Source organism: Triticum aestivum, chromosome 7D (assembly GCF_018294505.1).
Source record: "Triticum aestivum cultivar Chinese Spring chromosome 7D, IWGSC CS RefSeq v2.1, whole genome shotgun sequence".
Lineage (NCBI taxonomy): Eukaryota > Viridiplantae > Streptophyta > Magnoliopsida > Poales > Poaceae > Triticum > Triticum aestivum.
The window spans coordinates 360,872,696-360,889,457 of NC_057814.1; positions in this window are offsets into that span (position 1 = coordinate 360,872,696).

Genomic DNA, 16,762 nt, shown 5'->3' on the forward strand with positions numbered 1-16,762 from the left:
TTAGCAACGAATGTCTTGCCTTCGGATCTGTGATAGAAGGTGTACCCAACTGTCTCCTTTGGGTATCCTATGAAGACACATTTCTCCGATTTGGGTTTGAGCTTATCAGGATGAAACTTTTTCACATAAGCATCGCAACCCCAAACTTTAAGAAACGACAACTTTGGTTTCTTGCCAAACCACAGTTCATAAGGCGTCGTCTCAACGGATTTTGATGGTGCCCTATTTAACGTGAATGTAGCTGTCTCTAATGCATAACCCCAAAACCATAGTGGTAAATTGGTAAGAGAGATCATAGATTGCACTATATCCAATAAAGTACGGTTATGACGTTCGGACACACCATTACGCTGTGGTGTTCCAGGTGGCATGAATTTGTGAAACTATTCCACACTGTTTTAATTGAAGACCAAACTCGTAACTCAAATATTTGTCTCCGTGATCAGATCGTAGAAACTTTATTTTCTTGTTACGATGATTTTCTACTTCACTCTGAAATTATATGAACTTTTCAAATGTTTCAGACTTCTGTTTCATTAAGTAGATATACCCATATCTGCTCAAATCATCTGTGAAGGTCAGAAAATAATGATACCTGCTACGAGCCTCAATATTCATCGGGCCACATACATCTGTATGTATGATTTCCAACAAATCTGTTGCTCTCTCCATAGTACCGGAGAACGGCGTTTTAGTCATCTTCCCCATGAGGCACGGTCCGCAAGCATCAAGTGATTCATAATCAAGTGATTCCAAAATCCCATCAGTATGGAGTTTCTTCATGCGCTTTACACCAATATGACCTAAACGGCAGTGCCACAAATAAGTTGCACTATCATTATTAACTTTGCATCTTTTGGCTTCAATATTATGATTATGTGTATCACTACGATCGAGATCCAACAAACCATTTTTGTTGGTGTGTATGACCATAAAAGGGTTTTATTCATGTAAACAGAACAACAATTGTTCTCTAACTTAAATGAATAACCGTATTGCAATAAACATGATCAAATCATATTCATGCTCAACGCAAACACCAAATAACACTTATTTAGTTTCAACACTAATCCCGAAAGTACAAGGAGTGTGCGATGATGATCATATCAATCTTGGAACTACTTCCAACACACATCGTCACCTCCCCTTTTACTAGTCTCTGTTTATTCTGCAACTCCCGTTTCGAGTTACTACTCTTAGCAACTGAACCAGTATCAAAATACCGAAGGGTTGCTATAAACACTAGTAAATACACATCAATAACATGTATATCCAATATACCTTTGTTCACTTTGCCATCCTTTTTATCCACCAAATAATTGGGGTAGTTCCGCTTCCAGTGACCAGTCCCTTTGCAGTAGAAGCACTTAGTCTCAGGCTTAGGACCATACTTAGGCTTCTTCACTTGAGCAGCAACTTGCTTGCCGTTCTTCTTGAAGTTCCCCTTATATCCCTTTGCCCTTTTCTTGAAACTAGTGGTCTTGTTAACCATCAACACTTGATGTTTTTCTTGATTTCTACCTTCGTCGATTTCAGCATCACGAAGAGCTCGGGAATTACTTTCGTCATCCCTTGCATATTATAGTTCATCACGAAGTTCTACTAACTTGGTGATGGTGACTAGAGAATTCTGTCAATCACTATTTTATCTGGAAGATTAACTCCCACTTGATTCAAGCGATTGTAGTACCCAGACAATCTGAGCACATGCTCACTAGTGGAGCGATTCTCCTCCATCTTTTAGCTATAGAACTTGTTGGAGACTTCATATCTCTCAACTCGGGTATTTGCTTGAAATATTAACTTCAACTCCTAGAACATCTTATATGGTCCATGACGTTCAAAACGTCTTTGAAGTCCCGATTCTAAGCCGTTAAGCATGGTGCACTAAACTATCAAGTAGTCATCATATTGAGCTAGCCAAACGTTCATAACGTCTGCATCTGCTCTTGCAATAGGTCTGTCACCTAGCGGTGCATCAAGGACATAATTTTTCTGTGCAGCAATGAGGATAATCTTCAGATCACGGATCCAATCCGCATCTTTGCTACTAACATCTTTCAACATAATTTTTCTCTAGGAACATATCAAAAATAAACACAGGGAAGCAACAACGCGAGCTATTGATCTACAACATAATTTGCAAAAATACTATTAGGTACTAAGTTCATGATAAATTCAAGTTCAATTAATCATATTACTTAAGAACTCCCACTTAGATAGACATCCCTCTAATCCTCTAAGTGATCACGTGATCCATATCAACTAAACCATGTCCGATCATCACGTGAGATGGAGTAGTTTCAACGGTGAACATCACTATGTTGATCATATCTACTATATGATTCACGCTCGACCTTTCGGTCTCCGTGTTCCGAGGCCATATCTGTTATATGCTAGGCTCGTCAAGTTTAACCTGAGTATTCCGCGTGTGCAACTGTTTTGCACCCGTTGTATTTGAACGTAGAGCCTATCACACCCGATCATCACGTGGTGTCTCAGCACGAAGAACTTTCGCAACGGTGCATACTCAGGGAGAACACTTATACTTTGATAATTTAGTGAAGGATCATCTTATAATGCTACCGTCAAACAAAGCAAGATAAGATGCATAAAGGATTAACATCACATGCAATCAATATAAGTGATATGATATGGCCATCATCATCTTGTGCTTGTGATCTCCATCTCCGAAGCACCGTGCTTGTGATCTCCATCTCCGAAGCACCGTCATGATCACCATCGTCACCGGCGCGACACCTTGATCTCCATCGTAGTATCGTTGTCGTCTCGCCAACTAATTGCTTTTACGACTATCGCTACCGCTTAGTGATAAAGTAAAACTATTACATGGCGATTGCATTTCATACAAGAAAACGACAACCATATGGCTCCTGCCAGTTGCCGATAACTCGGTTACAAAACATGATCATCTCATACAACAAATTATATCACATCATGTCTTGACCATATCACATCACAACATGCCCTGCAAAAACAAGTTAGACGTCCTCTACTTTGTTGTTGCAAGTTTTACGTGGCTGCTAAGGGCTTAGCAAGAACCGTTCTTACCTACGCATCAAAACCACAACGATAGTTGGTGCTGTTTTAACCTTCGCAAGGACCGGGCGTAGCCACACTCGGTTCAACTAAAGTGAGAGAGATAGACACCCGCCAGTCACCTTTAAGCAATCGAGTGCTCGCAACGGTGAAACCAGTCTCGCGTAAGCGTACACGTAATGTCGGTCCGGGCCGCTTCATCTCACAATACCGCTGAACCAAAGTATGACATGCTGGTAAGCAGTATGACTTATATCGCCCACAACTCACTTATGTTCTACTCGTGCATAGAATCAACGCATAAAACTTGGCTCGGATGCCACTGTTGGGGAACGTAGTAATTTCAAAAAATTTCCTACGCACACGCAAGATCATGGTGATGCATAGCAACGAGAGGGGAGAGTGTTGTCCACGTACCCTCGTAGACCGACAGCGGAAGCGTTATCACAACGCGGTTGATGTAGTCGTACGTCTTCACGATCCGACCGATCAAGTACCGAACGTACGACACCTCCGAGTTCTACACACGTTCAGCTCGATGACGTCCCTCGAACTCCGATCCAGCCGAGTGTTGAGGGAGAGTTTCGTCAGCACGACGGCGTGGTGACGATGATGATGTTCCACCGACGCAGGGCTTCGCCTAAGCTCCGCAATGGTATTATCGAGGTGTAATATGGTGGAGGGGGGCACCGCACACGGCTAAGAGATCTCAAGGATCAATTGTTGTGTCCATGGGGTGCCCCCTGCCCCCATATATAAAGGAGCAAGGGAGGAGGAGGCCGGCCCTAGGAGGGGGCGCACCAAGTGTGGAGTCCTACTAGGACTCCCTAGTCCTAGTAGGATTCCACCTCCCATATGGAATAGGAAAAGAGGAAGGGAAAAAGAGAAGGAAGGAAGGGGGCTCCCCCCTTCCCTAGTCCAATTCGGACCAGACCAAGGGGAGGGGTGCGGCCACCCTTGAGGCCCTTTTCTTTCTTTCCCGTATGGCCCAATAAGGCCCAATACGTATTCCCGTAACTCTCCAGTACTCCGAAAAATACCCGAATCACTCGGAACCTTTCCGAAGTCCGAATATAGTCGTCCAATATATCGATTTTACGTCTCGACCATTTCGAGACTCCTCGTCATATCCCCGATCTCATCCGGGACTCCGAACTCCTTCGGTACATCAAAACTCAATAAAATTGTCATCGTAACTTTAAGCGTGCGGACCCTTCGTGTTCGAGAACTATGTAGACATGACCGAGACACCTCTCCGGTCAATAACCAATAGCGGGACCTGGATGCCCATATTGGCTCCCATATATTCTACGAAGATCTTTATCGGTCAGACCGCATAACAACATACGTTGTTCCCTTTGTCATCGGTATGTTACTTGCCCGAGATTCGATCGTCGGTATCTCGATACCTAGTTCAATCTCGTTACCGGCAAGTCCCTTTACTCGTTTCGTAATACATCATCCCGCAACTAACTCATTAGTCACAATGCTTGCAAGGCTTATAGTGATGTGCATTACCGAGTGGGCCAAGACATACCTCTCCGACAATCGGAGTGACAAATCCTAATCTCAAAATACGCCAACCCAACAAGTACCTTTGGAGACACCTGTAGAGCACCTTTATAATCACCCATTTACGTTGTGACGTTTGGTAGCACACAAAGTGTTCCTCCGGTAAACGGGAGTTGCATAATCTCATAGTCATAGGAACATGTATAAGTCATGAAGAAAGCAATAGCAACATACTAAACGGTCGGGTGCTAAGCTAACGTAATGGGTCATGTCAATCATGTCATTCTCCTAATGAGGTGATCCCGTTAATCAAATGACAACTCATGTCTATGGCTAGGAAACATAACCATCTTTGATTAACGAGCTAGTCAAGTAGAGGCATACTAGTGACACTCTGTTTGTCTATGTATTCACACATGTATTATGTTTCCGGTTAATACAATTCTAGCATGAATAATAAACATTTATCATGATATAAGGAAATATATAATACTTTATTATTGCCTCTAGGGCATATTTCCTTCAGTCTCCCACTTGCACTAGAGTCAATAATCTAGTTCACACCGCCATGTGATTTAACATCAATAATTCACATCACCATGTGATTAACACCCATAGTTCACATCTCTATGTGACCAACACTCAAAGGGTTTACTAGAGTCAATAATCTAGTTCACATCTCTATGTGATTAACACCCAAAGAGTACTAAGGTGTGATCATGTTTTGATTGTGAGATAATTTTAGTCAACGGGTCTGTCACATTCAGATCCGTAAGTATTTTGTAAATTTCTTTGTCTACAATGCTCTGCACGGAGCTACTCTAGCTAATTGCTCCCACTTTCAAATGTATCTAGACCGAGACTTAGAGTCATCTAGATTTAGTGTCAAAACTTGCATCGACGTAACCCTTTACGACGAACCTTTTGTCACTTCCATAATCGAGAAACATATCCTTATTCCACTAAGGATAATTTTGACCGCTGTCCAGTGATCTACTCCTAGATCACTATTGTACTCCCTTGCCAAAATCAGTGTAGGGTATACAATAGATCTGGTACACAGCATGGCATACTTTATAGAACCTATGGCCAAGGCATAGGGAATGACTTTCATTCTCTTCCTATCTTTCGCCGTGGTCGGGCTTTGAGTCTTTACTCAATTTCACACCTTGTAACACAGGCAAGAACTCTTTCTTTGACTGTTCCATTTTGAACTATTTCAAAATCTTGTTAAGGTATGTACTCATTAAAAAACTTATCAAGCGTCTTGATCTATCTCTATAGATCTTGATGCTCAATATGTAAGCAGCTTCACCGAGGTCTTTCTTTGAAAAACTCTTTTCAAACACTCCTTTATGCTTTGCAGAATAATTCTACATTATTTCCGATCAACAATATGTCATTCACATATACTTATCAGAAATGCTGTAGTGCTCCCACTCACTTTCTTGTAAATACAGGCTTCATCGCAAGTCTGTATAAAACTATATCCTTCGATCAACTTATCAAAGCGTATATTCCAACTCCGAGATGCTTGCACCAGTCCACAGATGGATCGCTGGAGCTTGCATATTTTGTTAGCACCTTTAGGATTGACAAAACCTTCTGGTTGCATCATATACAACTCTTCTTTAATAAATCCATTAAGGAATGCAGTTTTGTTTATCCCTTTGCCATATTTCATAAAATGCGGCAATTGCTAACATGATTCAGACAGCCTTAAGCATAGATACGAGTGAGAAACTCTCATTGTAGTCAACATCTTGAACTTGTCGAAAAACCTTTTTGCGACAATTCTAGCTTTGTAGATAGTGACACTACTATCAGCGTCCGTCTTCCTCTTGACGATCCATTTATTCTCAATTGCTTGCCAATCATCGGGCAAGTCAACCAAAGTCCACACTTTGTTCTCATACATGGATCTCATCTCAGATTTCATGGCCTCAAGCCATTTCACGGAATCTGGGCTCACCATCGCTTCTTCATAGTTCGTAGGTTCGTCATGGTCTAGTAACATAACCTCTAGAACAGGATTACCGTACCACTCTGGTGTGGATCTCACTCTGGTTTACCTACGAGGTTTGGTAGTAACTTGATCTAAAGTTTACATGATCATCATCATTAACTTCCTCACTAATTGGTGTAGGAGTCACAGGAACAGATTTCTGTGATGAACTACTTTCCAATAAGGGAGCAGGTACAGTTACCTCATTAAGTTCTACTTTCCTCCCACTCACTTCTTTCGAGAGAAACTCCTTCTCTAGAAAGGATCCATATTTAGCAACGAATGTCTTGCCTTCGGATCTGTGATAGAAGGTGTACCCAACTGTCTCCTTTGGGTATCCTATGAAGACACATTTCTCCGATTTGGGTTTGAGCTTATCAGGATGAAACTTTTTCACATAAGCATCGCAACCCCAAACTTTAAGAAACGACAACTTTGGTTTCTTGCCAAACCACAGTTCATAAGGCGTCGTCTCAACGGATTTTGATGGTGCCCTATTTAACGTGAATGTAGCTGTCTCTAATGCATAACCCCAAAACCATAGTGGTAAATTGGTAAGAGAGATCATAGATTGCACTATATCCAATAAAGTACGGTTATGACGTTCGGACACACCATTACGCTGTGGTGTTCCAGGTGGCATGAATTTGTGAAACTATTCCACACTGTTTTAATTGAAGACCAAACTCGTAACTCAAATATTTGTCTCCGTGATCAGATCGTAGAAACTTTATTTTCTTGTTACGATGATTTTCTACTTCACTCTGAAATTATATGAACTTTTCAAATGTTTCAGACTTCTGTTTCATTAAGTAGATATACCCATATCTGCTCAAATCATCTGTGAAGGTCAGAAAATAATGATACCTGCTACGAGCCTCAATATTCATCGGGCCACATACATCTGTATGTATGATTTCCAACAAATCTGTTGCTCTCTCCATAGTACCGGAGAACGGCGTTTTAGTCATCTTCCCCATGAGGCACGGTCCGCAAGCATCAAGTGATTCATAATCAAGTGATTCCAAAATCCCATCAGTATGGAGTTTCTTCATGCGCTTTACACCAATATGACCTAAACGGCAGTGCCACAAATAAGTTGCACTATCATTATTAACTTTGCATCTTTTGGCTTCAATATTATGATTATGTGTATCACTACGATCGAGATCCAACAAACCATTTTTGTTGGTGTGTATGACCATAAAAGGGTTTTATTCATGTAAACAGAACAACAATTGTTCTCTAACTTAAATGAATAACCGTATTGCAATAAACATGATCAAATCATATTCATGCTCAACGCAAACACCAAATAACACTTATTTAGTTTCAACACTAATCCCGAAAGTACAAGGAGTGTGCGATGATGATCATATCAATCTTGGAACTACTTCCAACACACATCGTCACCTCCCCTTTTACTAGTCTCTGTTTATTCTGCAACTCCCGTTTCGAGTTACTACTCTTAGCAACTGAACCAGTATCAAAATACCGAAGGGTTGCTATAAACACTAGTAAATACACATCAATAACATGTATATCCAATATACCTTTGTTCACTTTGCCATCCTTTTTATCCACCAAATAATTGGGGTAGTTCCGCTTCCAGTGACCAGTCCCTTTGCAGTAGAAGCACTTAGTCTCAGGCTTAGGACCATACTTAGGCTTCTTCACTTGAGCAGCAACTTGCTTGCCGTTCTTCTTGAAGTTCCCCTTATATCCCTTTGCCCTTTTCTTGAAACTAGTGGTCTTGTTAACCATCAACACTTGATGTTTTTCTTGATTTCTACCTTCGTCGATTTCAGCATCACGAAGAGCTCGGGAATTACTTTCGTCATCCCTTGCATATTATAGTTCATCACGAAGTTCTACTAACTTGGTGATGGTGACTAGAGAATTCTGTCAATCACTATTTTATCTGGAAGATTAACTCCCACTTGATTCAAGCGATTGTAGTACCCAGACAATCTGAGCACATGCTCACTAGTGGAGCGATTCTCCTCCATCTTTTAGCTATAGAACTTGTTGGAGACTTCATATCTCTCAACTCGGGTATTTGCTTGAAATATTAACTTCAACTCCTAGAACATCTTATATGGTCCATGACGTTCAAAACGTCTTTGAAGTCCCGATTCTAAGCCGTTAAGCATGGTGCACTAAACTATCAAGTAGTCATCATATTGAGCTAGCCAAACGTTCATAACGTCTGCATCTGCTCTTGCAATAGGTCTGTCACCTAGCGGTGCATCAAGGACATAATTTTTCTGTGCAGCAATGAGGATAATCTTCAGATCACGGATCCAATCCGCATCTTTGCTACTAACATCTTTCAACATAATTTTTCTCTAGGAACATATCAAAAATAAACACAGGGAAGCAACAACGCGAGCTATTGATCTACAACATAATTTGCAAAAATACTATTAGGTACTAAGTTCATGATAAATTCAAGTTCAATTAATCATATTACTTAAGAACTCCCACTTAGATAGACATCCCTCTAATCCTCTAAGTGATCACGTGATCCATATCAACTAAACCATGTCCGATCATCACGTGAGATGGAGTAGTTTCAACGGTGAACATCACTATGTTGATCATATCTACTATATGATTCACGCTCGACCTTTCGGTCTCCGTGTTCCGAGGCCATATCTGTTATATGCTAGGCTCGTCAAGTTTAACCTGAGTATTCCGCGTGTGCAACTGTTTTGCACCCGTTGTATTTGAACGTAGAGCCTATCACACCCGATCATCACGTGGTGTCTCAGCACGAAGAACTTTCGCAACGGTGCATACTCAGGGAGAACACTTATACTTTGATAATTTCGTGAAGGATCATCTTATAATGCTACCGTCAAACAAAGCAAGATAAGATGCATAAAGGATTAACATCACATGCAATCAATATAAGTGATATGATATGGCCATCATCATCTTGTGCTTGTGATCTCCATCTCCGAAACACCGTGCTTGTGATCTCCATCTCCGAAGCACCGTCATGATCACCATCGTCACCGGCGCGACACCTTGATCTCCATCGTAGTATCGTTGTCGTCTCGCCAACTAATTGCTTTTACGACTATCGCTACCGCTTAGTGATAAAGTAAAACTATTACATGGCGATTGCATTTCATACAAGAAAACGACAACCATATGGCTCCTGCCAGTTGCCGATAATTCGGTTACAAAACATGATCATCTCATACAACAAATTATATCACATCATGTCTTGACCATATCACATCACAACATGCCCTGCAAAAACAAGTTAGACGTCCTCTACTTTGTTGTTGCAAGTTTTACGTGGCTGCTAAGGGCTTAGCAAGAACCGTTCTTACCTACGCATCAAAACTACAACGATAGTTTGTCTAGTTGGTGCTGTTTTAACCTTCGCAAGGACCGGGCGTAGCCACACTCGGTTCAACTAAAGTGAGAGAGACAGACACCCGCCAGTCACCTTTAAGCAATCGAGTGCTCGCAACGGTGAAACCAGTCTCGCGTAAGCGTACGCGTAATGTCGGTCCGGGCCGCTTCATCTCACAATACCGCTGAACCAAAGTATGACATGCTGGTAAGCAGTATGACTTATATCGCCCACAACTCACTTGTGTTCTACTCGTGCATAGCATCAACGCATAAAACCTGGCTCGGATGCCACTATTGGGGAACGTAGTAATTTCAAAAAATTTCCTACGCACACGCAAGATCATGGTGATGCATAGCAACGAGAGGGGAGAGTGTTGTCCACGTACCCTCGTAGACCGACAGCGGAAGTGTTATCACAACGCGGTTGATGTAGTCGTACGTCTTCATGATCTGACCGATCAAGTACCGATCGTACGGCACCTCCGAGTTCTACACACGTTCAGCTCGATGACGTCCCTCGAACTCCGATCCAGCCGAGTGTTGAGGGAGAGTTTCGTCAGCACGACGGCGTGGTGACGATGATGATGTTCCACCGACGTAGGGCTTCGCCTAAGCTCCGCAATGGTATTATCGAGGTGTAATATGGTGGAGGGGGGCACCGCACACGGCTAAGAGATCTCAAGGATCAATTGTTGTGTCCATGGGGTGCCCCCTGCCCCCGTATATAAAGGAGCAAGGGAGGAGGAGGCCGGCCCTAGGAGGGGGCGCACCAAGTGTGGAGTCCTACTAGGACTCCCTAGTCCTAGTAGGATTCCACCTCCCATATGGAATAGGAAAAGAGGAAGGGAAAAAGAGAAGGAAGGAAGGGGGCTCCCCCCTTCCCTACTCCAATTCGGACCAGACCAAGGGGAGGGGTGCGGCCACCCTTGAGGCCCTTTTCTTTCTTTCCCGTATGGCCCAATAAGGCCCAATACGTATTCCCGTAACTCTCCGGTACTCCGAAAAATACCCGAATCACTCGGAACCTTTCCGAAGTCCGAATATAGTCATCCAATATATCGAATTTTACGTCTCGACCATTTCGAGACTCCTCGTCATATCCCCGATCTCATCCGGGACTCCGAACTCCTTCGGTACATCAAAACTCAATAAAACTGTCATCGTAACTTTAAGCGTGCGGACCCTTCGGGTTCGAGAACTATGTAGACATGACCGAAACACTTCTCCGGTCAATAACCAATAGCGGGACCTGGATGCCCATATTGGCTCCCATATATTCTACGAAGATCTTTATCGGTCAGACCGCATAACATCATACGTTGTTCCCTTTGTCATCGGTATGTTACTTGCCCGAGATTCGATCGTCGGTATCTCGATACCTAGTTCAATCTCATTACCGGCAAGTCCCTTTACTCGTTTCGTTATACATCATCCCGCAACTAACTCATTAGTCACAATGCTTGCAAGGCTTATAGTGATGTGCATTACCGAGTGGGCCCAGAGATACCTCTCCGACAATCGGAGTGACAAATCCTAATCTCGAAATACGCCAACCCAACAAGTACCTTTGGAGACACCTGTAGAGCACCTTTATAATCACCCATTTACGTTGTGACGTTTGGTAGCACACAAAGTGTTCCTCCGGTAAACGGGAGTTGCATAATCTCATAGTCATAGGAACATGTATAAGTCATGAAGAAAGCAATAGCAACATACTAAACGATCGGGTGCTAAGCTAACGTAATGGGTCATGTCAATCACGTCATTCTCCTAATGAGGTGATCCCGTTAATCAAATGACAACTCATGTCTATGGCTAGGACACATAACCATCTTTGATTAACGAGCTAGTCAAGTAGAGGCATACTAGTGACACTCTGTTTGTCTATGTATTCACACATGTATTATGTTTCCGGTTAATACAATTCTAGCATGAATAATAAACATTTATCATGATATAAGGAAATATATAATACTTTATTATTGCCTCTAGGGCATATTTCCTTCACATATGGTGTCATCTCAACGGATTTAGATGGTGCCCTATTTAACGTGAATGCAACCGTCTCTAAAGCATAACCCCAAAACGATAGCGGTAAATCAGTAAGAGACATCATACTTCACACCATATCTAATAAAGTGTAGTTACGACGTTCGGACACACCATTATGCTGTGGTGTTCCGGGTGGCGTGAGTTGCGAAACTATTCCACATTGTTTCAAATGAAGACCAAACTCGTAACTCAAATATTAACCTCCATGATCAAATTGTAGAAACTTTATTTTCTTGTTACGATGATTTTCCACTTCACTCTGAAATTCTTTGTACTTTTCAAATGTTTCAGACTTATGTTTCATCAAGTAGATATACCCATATCTGCTTAAATCATCTGTGAACGTGAGAAAATAACGATACCCGCCACGAGCCTCAACACTCATTGGACCGCATACATCAGTATGTATTATTTCCAACAAGTCTGTTGCTCGCTCCATTGTTCCGGAGAATGGAGTCTTAGTCATCTTGCCCATGAGGCATGGTTCGCAAGCATCAAGTGATTCAGAATCAAGTGATTCCAAAAGCCCATCAGCATGGAGTTTCTTCATGCGCTTTACACCAATATGATCTAAACGGCAGTGCCACAGATAAGTTGCCCTATCATTATTAAACTTATATCTTTTGGCTTCAATACTATGAATATGTGTACACTACTATCGAGATTCAATAAAAATAGACCACTCATCAAGGGTGCATGACCATAAAATATATTACTCATATAAATAGAACAACCATTATTCTCTAATTTAAATGAATAACCGTCTCGCATCAAACAAGATCCAGATATAATGTTCATTCTTAACGCTGGCACCAAATAACAATTATTCAGGTCTAAAACTAATCCCGAAGGTAGATGTAGAGGTAGCGTGCCGACGGCGATCACATCGACTTTGGAACCATTTCCCACGCGCATCATCACCTCGTCCTTAGCCAATCTTCGCTTAATCCGTAGCCCCTATTTCGAGTTGCAAATATGAGCAACAGAACCAGTATCAAATACCCAGGCGCTACTACGAGCATTAGTAAGGTACACATCAATAACATGTATATCAAATATACCTTTCACTTTGCCATCCTTCTTATCCGCCAAATACTTGGGGCAGTTCCGCTTCCAGTGACCAGTCCCTTTGCAGTAGAAGCACTCAGTCTCAGGCTTAGGTCTAGACTTGGGCTTCTTCACTTGAGAAGCAACTTGCTTGCCGTTCTTCTTGAAGTTCCCCTTCTTTCCTTTGCCCTTCTTCTTGAAACTAGTGGTCTTGTTGACCATCAACACTTGATGCTCCTTCTTGATTTCTACCTCCGCGGCCTTTAGCATCGCGAAGATCTTGGGAATTGTCTTATCCATCTCTTGCATATTATAGTTCATCACGAAGCTTTTGTAGCTTGGTGGCAGTGATTGAAGAACTCTGTCAATGACACTATCAACCGGAAGATTAACTCCCAGTTGAGTCAAGTGATTGTGGTACCCAGACATTTTGAGTATATGTTCACTGACAGAAGTATTCTCCTCATTTTGCAGCTATAGAACTTATTGGAGACTTCATATCTCTCAATCCGAGCATTTGCTTGAAATATTAACTTCAACTCCTGGAACATCTCATATGCTCCATGACATTCAAAACATCGTTGAAGTCCCGGTTCTAAGTCGTAAAGCATGGCACACAGAACTATCGAGTAGTCATCAGCTTTGCTCTGCCAGGCATTCATAACGTCCGGCGTTGCTCCTGCAGCGGGTCTTGCACCTAGCGGTGCTTCCAGGATGTAATTCTTCTGTGCAGCAATGAGGATAATCCTCAAGTTACGGACCCATTCCGTGTAGGTTCTACCATCATCTTTCGACTTAGCTTTCTCTAGGAACGCATTAAAATTCAACGGAACAGTAGCACGGGCCATTTATCTACAACAACATAGACTTGCAAAATACTATCAGGTACTAAGTTCATGATAAATTAAAGTTCAATTGATCATATTACTTAAGAACTCCCACTTAGATAGACATTCCTCTAATCATCTTAGTGATCACGTGATCCATATCAACTAAACCATGTCCGATCATCACGTGAGATGGAGTAGTTTTCAATGGTGAACATCACTATGTTGACCATATCTACTATATGATTCATGCTCGACCTTTCGGTCTCAGTGTTCCGAGGCCATATCTGCATATGCTAGGCTCGTCAAGTTTAACCCGAGTATTCTGCATGTGCAAAACTGGCTGGCACCCGTTGTATGTGAACGTAGAGCTTATCACACCCGATCATCATGTGGTGTCTCGGCACGACAAACTGTGGCAACGGTGCATACTCAGGGAGAACACTTGTACCTTGAAATTTAGTGAGAGATCATCTTATAATGCTACTGCCGTACTAAGCAAAATAAGATGCATAAAGGATAAACATCACATGTAATCAATATAAGTGATATTATATGGCCATCATCATCTTGTGCCTTTGATCTCCATCTCCAAAGCACCGTCATGATCACCACCGTCACCGGCTTCACACCTTGATCTCCATCGAAGCATCGTTGTCGTCTCGCCAACTATTGCTTCTACGACTATCGCTACCGCTTAGTGATCAAGTAAAGCAATTACATGGCGATTGCATTTCATACAATAAAGCGACAACCATATGGCTCCTGCCAGTTGCCGATAACTGTTACAAAACATGATCATCTCATACAACAATTTATATATCATCACGTCTTGACCATATCACATCACAACAAGCCCTACAAAAACAAGTTAGACGTCCTCTACTTTGTTGTTGCAAGTTTTACGTGGCTGCTACGGGCTTAGCAAGAACCATTCTTACCTACGCATCAAAACCACAATTATTTTTCGTCAAGTGTGCTGTTTTAACCTTCAACAAGGACCGGGTGTAGTCACACTCGATTCAACTAAAGTTGGAGAAACAGACACCCACTAGCCACCTGTGTGCAAAGCACGGTGGAAGAACCAGTCTCATGAACGCGGTCATGTAATGTCGGTCTGGGCCGCTTCATCCAACAATACTGCGGAATCAAAGTATGACATGCTGGTAAGCAGTATGACTATTATGGCCCACAACTCTTTGTGTTCTACTCGTGCATATAACATCTACGCATAGACCTGGCTCTGATACCACTGTTGGGGAACGTAGTATTTCAAAAAAAATCCTATGATCACGCAAGATCTATCTAGGAGAAGCATGGCTATGAGCGGGGAGAGTGTGTCCACGTACCCTCGTAGACCGAATGCGGAAGCGTTTAGTAATGTGGTTGAAGTAGTCGAACGTGTTCGCGATCTAACCGATCCAAGTACCGAACGCACGGCACCTCCGCGATCTGCACACATTCAGCTCGGTGACGTCCCTCGAACTCTTGATCCAGTTGAGGCCGAGGGAGAGTTTTGTTAGCACGACGGCGTGGTGACGGTGATGATGAAGTTACCAGCGCAGGGCTTCGCCTAAGCACTACGACGATATGACCGAGGTGTGTTTCTGTGGAGTGGGGCACCGCACACGGCTAAAAGATCAACTTGTGTGTCTATGGGGTGCCCCCTCCCTCGTATATAAAGGAGGGAGGGAGGAGGCCAGCCGCCCCCTAAAGGCGCGCCCCAAGGAGAGGAGTCCTACTAGGACTCCAAGCCCCAGTAGGATTCCACTTGGTGGAATGGGGGAAGAATGAAGGAGAGGGAGAGGGAGAGGGAAAGAGGGGCTGCGCCCCCTCCCCTAGTCCTATTCGGACTCCCCTTGGGGGGGGGGGCGCCACCTCCTAGCTGCTGCCCTCTCTCTCCACCAAGGCCCACTAAGGCCCATTACTTCCCCGGGGGGTTCCGGTAACCCCTCCGGCACTCCGGTTTTATCCGAAACTATCCGGGACACTTCCGGTATCCGAATAACATGGTCCAATATATCAATCATTATGTCTCGACCATTTTGTGACTCCTCGTCATGACCGTGATCTCATCCGGGACTCCGAACAACCTTCGGTACATCAAATCACATAACTCATAATACGAATCGTCATTGAACATTAAGCGTGCGGACCCTATGGGTTCGAGAATTATGTAGACATGACCGAGACACATCTCTGGTCAATAACCAATAGCGGAACCTGGATGGTCCTATTGGCTCCTACGTATTGTACGAAGATCTTTATCGGTCAAACCGCATAAAAACATACGTTGTTCCCTTTGTCATCGGTATGTTACTTGCCCGAGATTCGATCGTCGATATCACCATACCTAGTTCAATCTCGTTACCGGCAAGTCTCTTTACTCGTTCCGTAATGCATTATCCCGCAACTAACTCATTAGTGAGATTGCTTGCAAGGCTTATAGTGATGTGCATTACCGAGAGGGCCCAGAGATACCTCTCCGACAATCGGAGTGACAAATACTAATCTCTATCTATGCCAACTCAACAAACACCATCGGAGACACCTGTAGAACATCTTTATAATCACCCAGTTACGTTGTGACGTTTGATAGCACACTAAGTGTTCCTCCGGTATTCGGGAGTTGCATAATCTCATAGTCATAGGAACATGTATAAGTCATGAAGAAAGCAATAGCAATAAACTAAACGATCATAGTGCTAAGCTAAAGGATGGGTCTTGTCCATCACATCATTCTCTAATGATGTGATCCCGTTCATCAAATGACAACACATGTCTATGGCTAGGAAACTTAACCATCTTTTTTATTAACGAGCTAGTCTAGTAGAGGCATACTAGGGACACTCTGTTTGTCTATGTATTCACACATGTACTAAGTTTC